A 6596-nucleotide genomic window follows, 5' to 3' on the forward strand; every position below is an offset into this window, starting at 1 on the left:
AGAGCTCGGTCCTTAATGTTGGGACGCTGACCTCTACTGGGATAAGTGCTTCTGCGCCATATACCAGTTTGAAAGGAGTCTCTCCTGTGGCAGATTGAATGGTGGTATTGTAATTCCATAGAATCTCTGGAATGAGGTCGGCCCATTCTCCTTTAGCGTCGCCGAGCTTTTTCTTTAACCCCTGCAAGATAATTCTGTTAGCCGATTCAACTTGTCCGTTAGTTTGCGGGTGCTCTACTGAGCTGAAATGATGTTTGATGTTAAAGTTTGTTAGAAAGGTGGCGAGCTTATGATCTGTAAATTGTCTCCCGTTATCCGAGATTATCTCTCTTGGGATACCGTATCTGCATATGATATTTTTCCATAGAAAAGATCGCACTTTTTCTGCCGTTATGTGTGCTAGTGGTTGTGCCTCTATCCACTTAGAAAAATAATCTATTGAAACCAAAAGAAACTTTACCTGGCCTGGCGCTTTCGGGAAAGGTCCGAGGATATCTAGTCCCCACCTATCGAAAGGCCAGCTTACCTCTGTGGTATGGAGTTCTTCGGCTGGGGTCTCCGAGAGGGTGGCATGCTTTTGACAATTATCACATGCCTTGACTTTGGAGATGCAGTCCCGTTTTATCGTCGGCCAATAATATCCTATTCGCAGGATCTTCGCTGCTAATGCTCGGCCACCGATATGGTTGCCGCAAACTCCTTCATGCGTTTCGGCCATAACCTCCTCGGCTTCCTCATTGCTGATGCACTTGAGCAATGGTTGTGAATATCCTCGTCTGTATAGGGTGTTTCCGAGCACTGTATAAAAACTTGCTCTTCTTCGGAAGAGTGGCAAGTTTGGCTCATCGTTTGGAATGGCGCCTGTATTGATGTAATCTAAAAAAGGTGCTCGCCAATCTGGGACCTGTGTAATACTCAGAATTGTATCCTACTCAAAACTTGGTTTATCAAGTGTTAGCTGGGATAGTGCCGATGTGTTTTCGGCTTGCCGAGTTGTGGCCAACTTAGATAACACATCGGCCCTGGTGTTTTGTTCTCGGTTTACATGAATAATATCAAATTCTTTAAATTTTGAAATCAGATCCTTTGTTATGAGCCAATATTTCTCTAACAAAAGATCTTTTACCTGAAATTCGCCCTTTATTTGATGTACCACTAACGAAGAGTCGCAGTAGGCTGTTATTCGAGGTATTTGTAGTTGTAGGGCGAGCTTTAATCCAGCGAGTAGGGCCTCATATTCTGCCTGATTGTTGCTGGCGTTAAAACGGAATTGTAATGACTGTTCGGCCACCACTTTATCTCCTTCCTTTAGTAGAATTCCTGCTCCACTCCCCTCTTTGTTTGAGGCTCCATCCACATGCATGCTCCAACTGACCTCTGTATTATGTGTGTCACTGGTCATTTCTGATATAAAGTCGGCTAGCGCCTGTGACTTCAGTGTTTTCCTTGATTCGTACTGAATGTCGAACTCGGAGAGCTCGACCGACCATTTTATTAATCTGCCGGCGAGCTCGGGTCTGGTTAGTATCTGCCTTAGTGGTTGGTCCGTTCGTACTATGATTGTGTGGCTCTGGAAATAGTGCCGCAGTCTTCTTGCTGTTGTGATTAGTGCTAGCGCCAGTTGTTCTATCCTCGGGTACCGTGTTTCTGTTGGTTGTAGCACCCTACTGATGAAGTATACTGGGCTTTGGTTTCTTCCTGTTTCTGTTACTAAAACCGAGCTTACAGCATGGTTAGATACTGATAGGTATAAATACAGCGGTTTACCTGTCTCTGGTCTTTGGAGGATTGGTGGTGATGTGAGGTGTTGTTTAAGTTCGGTAAAAGCGTTCTCACATTCGTCTGTCCAGTTGAACTTCTTGCCTTTAGAGAATGTCTGGAAAAAGTGATAAGATCGGTTTGCCACTGAAGGCAGGAAACGTGACAGGGCAGCTATTCGTCCTGCAAGTTGCTGGACTTCCTTCACCGTTTTTGGGCTTGTCATGTTCAGTACGGCCTTGCATTTTTCTGGGTTGGCCTCGATGCCTCGAGATGTTAACATGAATCCAAGGAACTTCCCTCCTTGTACCCCGAACGCACATTTGTCTGGGTTAAGTCTCATGTTATATGCTCGGAGTTGCCTGAAGATTTCTACTAAGTCGTCACAATGCGACCCCTGCAAAGGTGTTTTTGCTACCATGTCATCTACATAGACCTCCATATTGCGGCCTATCTGTTTTTGGAATACCTTGTCCATTAGCCTTTGATACGTCGCACCTGCATTCTTTAGGCCAAAGGGCATTACCTTGTAACAAAAATTTCCATGTTCTGTTATAAAAGCCGTTTTGCTTTGGTCTTCTGGGTGCATCAAAATCTGGTTATAGCCAGAGTATGCATCCATAAAACTCAAAGCTTTGAAACCAGAGGCGTTATCAACTAATTTATCAATGCAAGGCAATGGGTATGCATCTTTAGGACAGGCTTTATTTAAATTTGTAAAGTCGACGCACATGCGCCATTTACCTGAACTCTTCCTTACCATTACGACGTTGGACAACCATGTGGTGAAGCGAATCTCTCTTATAAAACCTGCATTGAGGAGCTTTTGGGTTTCTTCAAGTGCTGCTTGTCTTTTCTCCTCTCCGAGGTTCCTTTTCTTCTGTGCGACTGGTCGGATTGTTTTGTCGATTGCTAGCTTGTGGCAAATGACCTCGGGATTTATCCCGGGCATGTCATCTGGTGTCCATGCGAAAAGGTCGGCGTTCTTGCGTAGTATTTGAATGAGTCTTGCTCGTTCTGCCCCTTCTAACGCTTCTCCAACATATGTGCATTGCTTCTCGTCTGCTGTTAGTGTTACTTGTTGAAGGTTGTCCATTGGCCGCGGTCTTTCGCCGAGGTCTTCCCTAGGGTCTAGGTCGGCTAGTGTTGCCGAGCTGGCAGACGTGTGAATTGCTTGAACTTGGGGCCGAGCTTCCTGCTTTGTTTGGACTGGTTTTAAACCAGCGTTGTAGCATTGCCGAGCTTCTCGATGATCGGCGTGTACTGTAGCAATCTTGTTTTCCTGCACTGGGAACTTGACACACAAGTGTAATGTGGACACCACTGCCCTGAATATATTCAAGGCAGGTCTCCCGAGTATAATATTGTAAGGGCTGTAACAGTTTACTATTAAGTATTGAATATCCATTGACTTTGACATAGGAATTTCTCCCATTGTGGTCTTTAGCCATATGTGTCCCATGATAGGGACTCTCTCTCCGGAGAACCCAATTAGCTCTCCAGAGGAAGGTCGTATTAATTTTTCAGATAATTTCATTTTTGTGAAGGTAGAGTAAAATAAAACATCAGCACTACTACCTGGATCTAATAATGTCTTTCTTACCAACAGTTCTCCGACTTGGATCGAAATCACCACGGGGTCGTCGAGGTTAGGGCTTGCCGATTTGAAATCTGCTTGGGTGAAGGATATTGTGGCATCTTGTTCTTTGTCCATCCTTGGTGGTATGGTTCCTTCGATTGCCAACATTGCTCTGTAGCTCCTTTTCCTGGCCGAGCTTGTTTCTCCTCCGCCTGCGAATCCCCCTGATATATGGCTGATGACTCCTCTTGGCGGATCAGGCGTCGACTTCTTTTCTTTGTCGTCGGCCCTTGCTGGCTTATGCTCTATTCTGTCCGAATTACCTCCTCTGCCCTTTCGGGTCTCGATATATTTGTCCAAGAGTCCTTGGCGTGCTAGCCTTTCCAGGAGGTCCTTCGCGACGATGCAGTCATCCGTAGTGTGGCCGAATTTTCGGTGGAAAGCGCAATGCTTTGTCTTATCCACGAACCTTTGGTCCTGGTAGTTTCCTGCTCGGGCTGGTGGTTTTATGATTTTGGCGTTGAGGATTTCTCTGATAATGTTTTCTCTTCTGGTATTGAATCTGGTGTACGTGTTGTACTTTGAAGCAGGCTTGGAGGGTTTCTTACTGTCCCTGTTGACTGGCGATCTGAAAGTTCTTTCTACGTCTCTCCGATTTGGTTGTTTGTCAGATTTTTGGGCTTCTCGAAGTTCTTCGATTTCCATTTGACCTGCCGCCCTTTCGCGGAACTCCTTCAGGGTCTTCGGCTTTGTTATGGCGATGGTCTCCCGGAATTTACCAGGTCTGAGTCCGGCTTTGAGGGCGTGCAGGTGAACAGCTGGGTCCAAGTCTTGGATCTCCATGGTGGCGTCAGGGAACCTGGTCAGGTAGTCTTTCAGGCTCTCATGCTAGCCTTGCTTGATGGTGCCGAGATAGTCCGATCCGTGCACGTAGATTCTTGACGCGGCAAAGTAATCGATGAATGATCTGGCAAGATCTTCAAAAGAGGAAATTGATCCCTCAGGGAGTTTGGAGAACCAGAGTAATGCAGCGCCGTCGAGGTAGGTTGGGAATGCTCGGCAAAGGACGGGCTCGTTCTTAGGGCCGTTGAAAAATATCATTGACTGGAACTTCTTTATGTGGGCTCGGGGGTCGCCGAACCCTTTGTACGGTTCCAGTGCGGTCGGGAGAGTAAAGTTTTTCGGCATCTGATAATTTGTGATCTCCTCGGAGAAGGGGTTGTCGAGGGTGAGCTTCTCCTTTGGCGGGGCGATGTTCAAGGGGTCTGTAGCACCTTGAGCCGAGTTTTTGGAGCTTTCTCCATTGTTCTGCGTAGACAACTCGGCTATTCTTCGTACTTCCGCCTGCAGCTCGGCGATTCGAGCTAGGAGGTCATCCTGTGAGAGTTGTGGGCTTTCCTTGTCAGCCATGTTCGAGGATCGGGAATCCTGCAAAATAGGGTAGAAGACTAAACAAAGAAAAAAGTGGGGTTAGATGTACTCCGGGCCCCATGGTGGGCGCCAAGTGATTCGTCCGAACACTGGGAGGCCGAGTTTAAGCACTTCCGAGTAAGTCGTCAGCCGAGAGGAAGAGCTTTACGTCGGCCAAGACCAAACACCGCGGCGGGAATACCTGCAAAAGATACTCCGACGCTCAAGTTAGTGACAGTCTCAGGAAAGAGAGAGAGAGAATAATTAAGTGAGAGGGGGATAGTGAATTTAGAGTAAAAAGTGAGAGACTGAGAGTGATAGAACCTGAGACCTAGCCGAGTGTATTAGCTAGGTTTTATAGGAGTTGGTTTTTACCCGTTAGTGGGTGAGTCCTATTTTATAGATTAGTTAAGATATTCGGTTTTGGTGCTACAAACCAGTTGAGCACGTTTCTTGTTTTCAGTTGGGTGATGCTGCTTCGGTTCTGATCATGTGCCGAGATTTTCGGACGGCTGATACGGGACCGAGCTTTATGATACACGTGTCTTTTTAATTGATTGGGTGAGGCCGAGCTTATCCGCTTTTGTTCCGAGCTTGTTTAATGTGACGTCAGCCTCAGGTGTTTGCATGCCGAGCATGCCGGACGACCGAGGATACAGGTAACGTATCAACAACGATGTTAAATTATACTAAAATCAATTATTAAAATTAACTACTAAAATAAAATATACATTAAAATATAAAATACATATTAAAAATAAGTTAAACTATAACATATTTATACATAAATACATAATAATTAATTTTAATAATTAATTTTAGTGTATAAATAATATTTTTATAAAAAATAATACTTTTCATAAGACAGTGTACGTGTAGCAGGAAAAGCTATAATAATTGAGTTATAATAATTATATATAGGTATAGAATTACAAAATTACGTTTCAAATAATTTGTAAATATTAAATAAAGTAAAGTATCGTTTTTGTCCCCAACGTTTAGGATAAGTTCTATTTAGGGATAAGTATTGTTTTGGTCCCTAACGTTGAGGGTCAGAATCGAAACCGTTCCTATCGTAATTTTGGATTTAAAATCATTCTTAACGTTTTTTTCGTATTAAAATCGTCAGTTTTAATAAAATTTTTTACTTTATTACTAAATTACCTTTATCAATAAAAACATTATAAAATTCTCTAGTTTCATTGTAATAAAATTATAATCACATTCTTCTATCCTAAATTCTCTAGTTTCTTTGTAATAAAAACCTCCCATTTCTAGAGAAAGTCATCCTTTCACGTAGTAAGTATAGTTCAACTGTCCATTCTACTAGAGCAACTAATACTGCAAAAATAAGCATCAATTAAATTGTTGCCAATTTATTCTTTAAAGTAGTGACTTTTCTTCCCAATTTTGTAATTTCTAGGTTATCTTCTGGCTTAGCCCACAAAAGTACCCACATTCGTTCCCAATCTAATACAAAAAGACCACACAAACCAGTCATATAAATAATTATTTTCAAGATATAACTATCAGTAGAAATACAATATTTTATACTTACCCTATAGTTGACACAGTTCCAAAATATGTATCTAAGATTCTCTGGAGTGGACGAAGTAGCAAGCACGGGCCTCTGACCACAATAACATGTTTTTCTTCGATGGACCTGATTGCAACTTCAACCTATTGAGCTACTACTGCTCGTGCCTTGGGAGCCTTACTGTGAAGCCATGGAATCGACGATAAAAATAAGAGAGGAGGAGGAGAAGATGGATTGCAGAGAAGAGATCGAATCAGGGGAATATTTTGTAATTTAGAGTTTTTATCCTTTTAAAAAATTGACTGTTATGAT

The sequence above is a fragment of the Arachis stenosperma genome, chromosome 3, assembly GCF_014773155.1.
Source record: "Arachis stenosperma cultivar V10309 chromosome 3, arast.V10309.gnm1.PFL2, whole genome shotgun sequence".
NCBI classification, from domain to species: domain Eukaryota; kingdom Viridiplantae; phylum Streptophyta; class Magnoliopsida; order Fabales; family Fabaceae; genus Arachis; species Arachis stenosperma.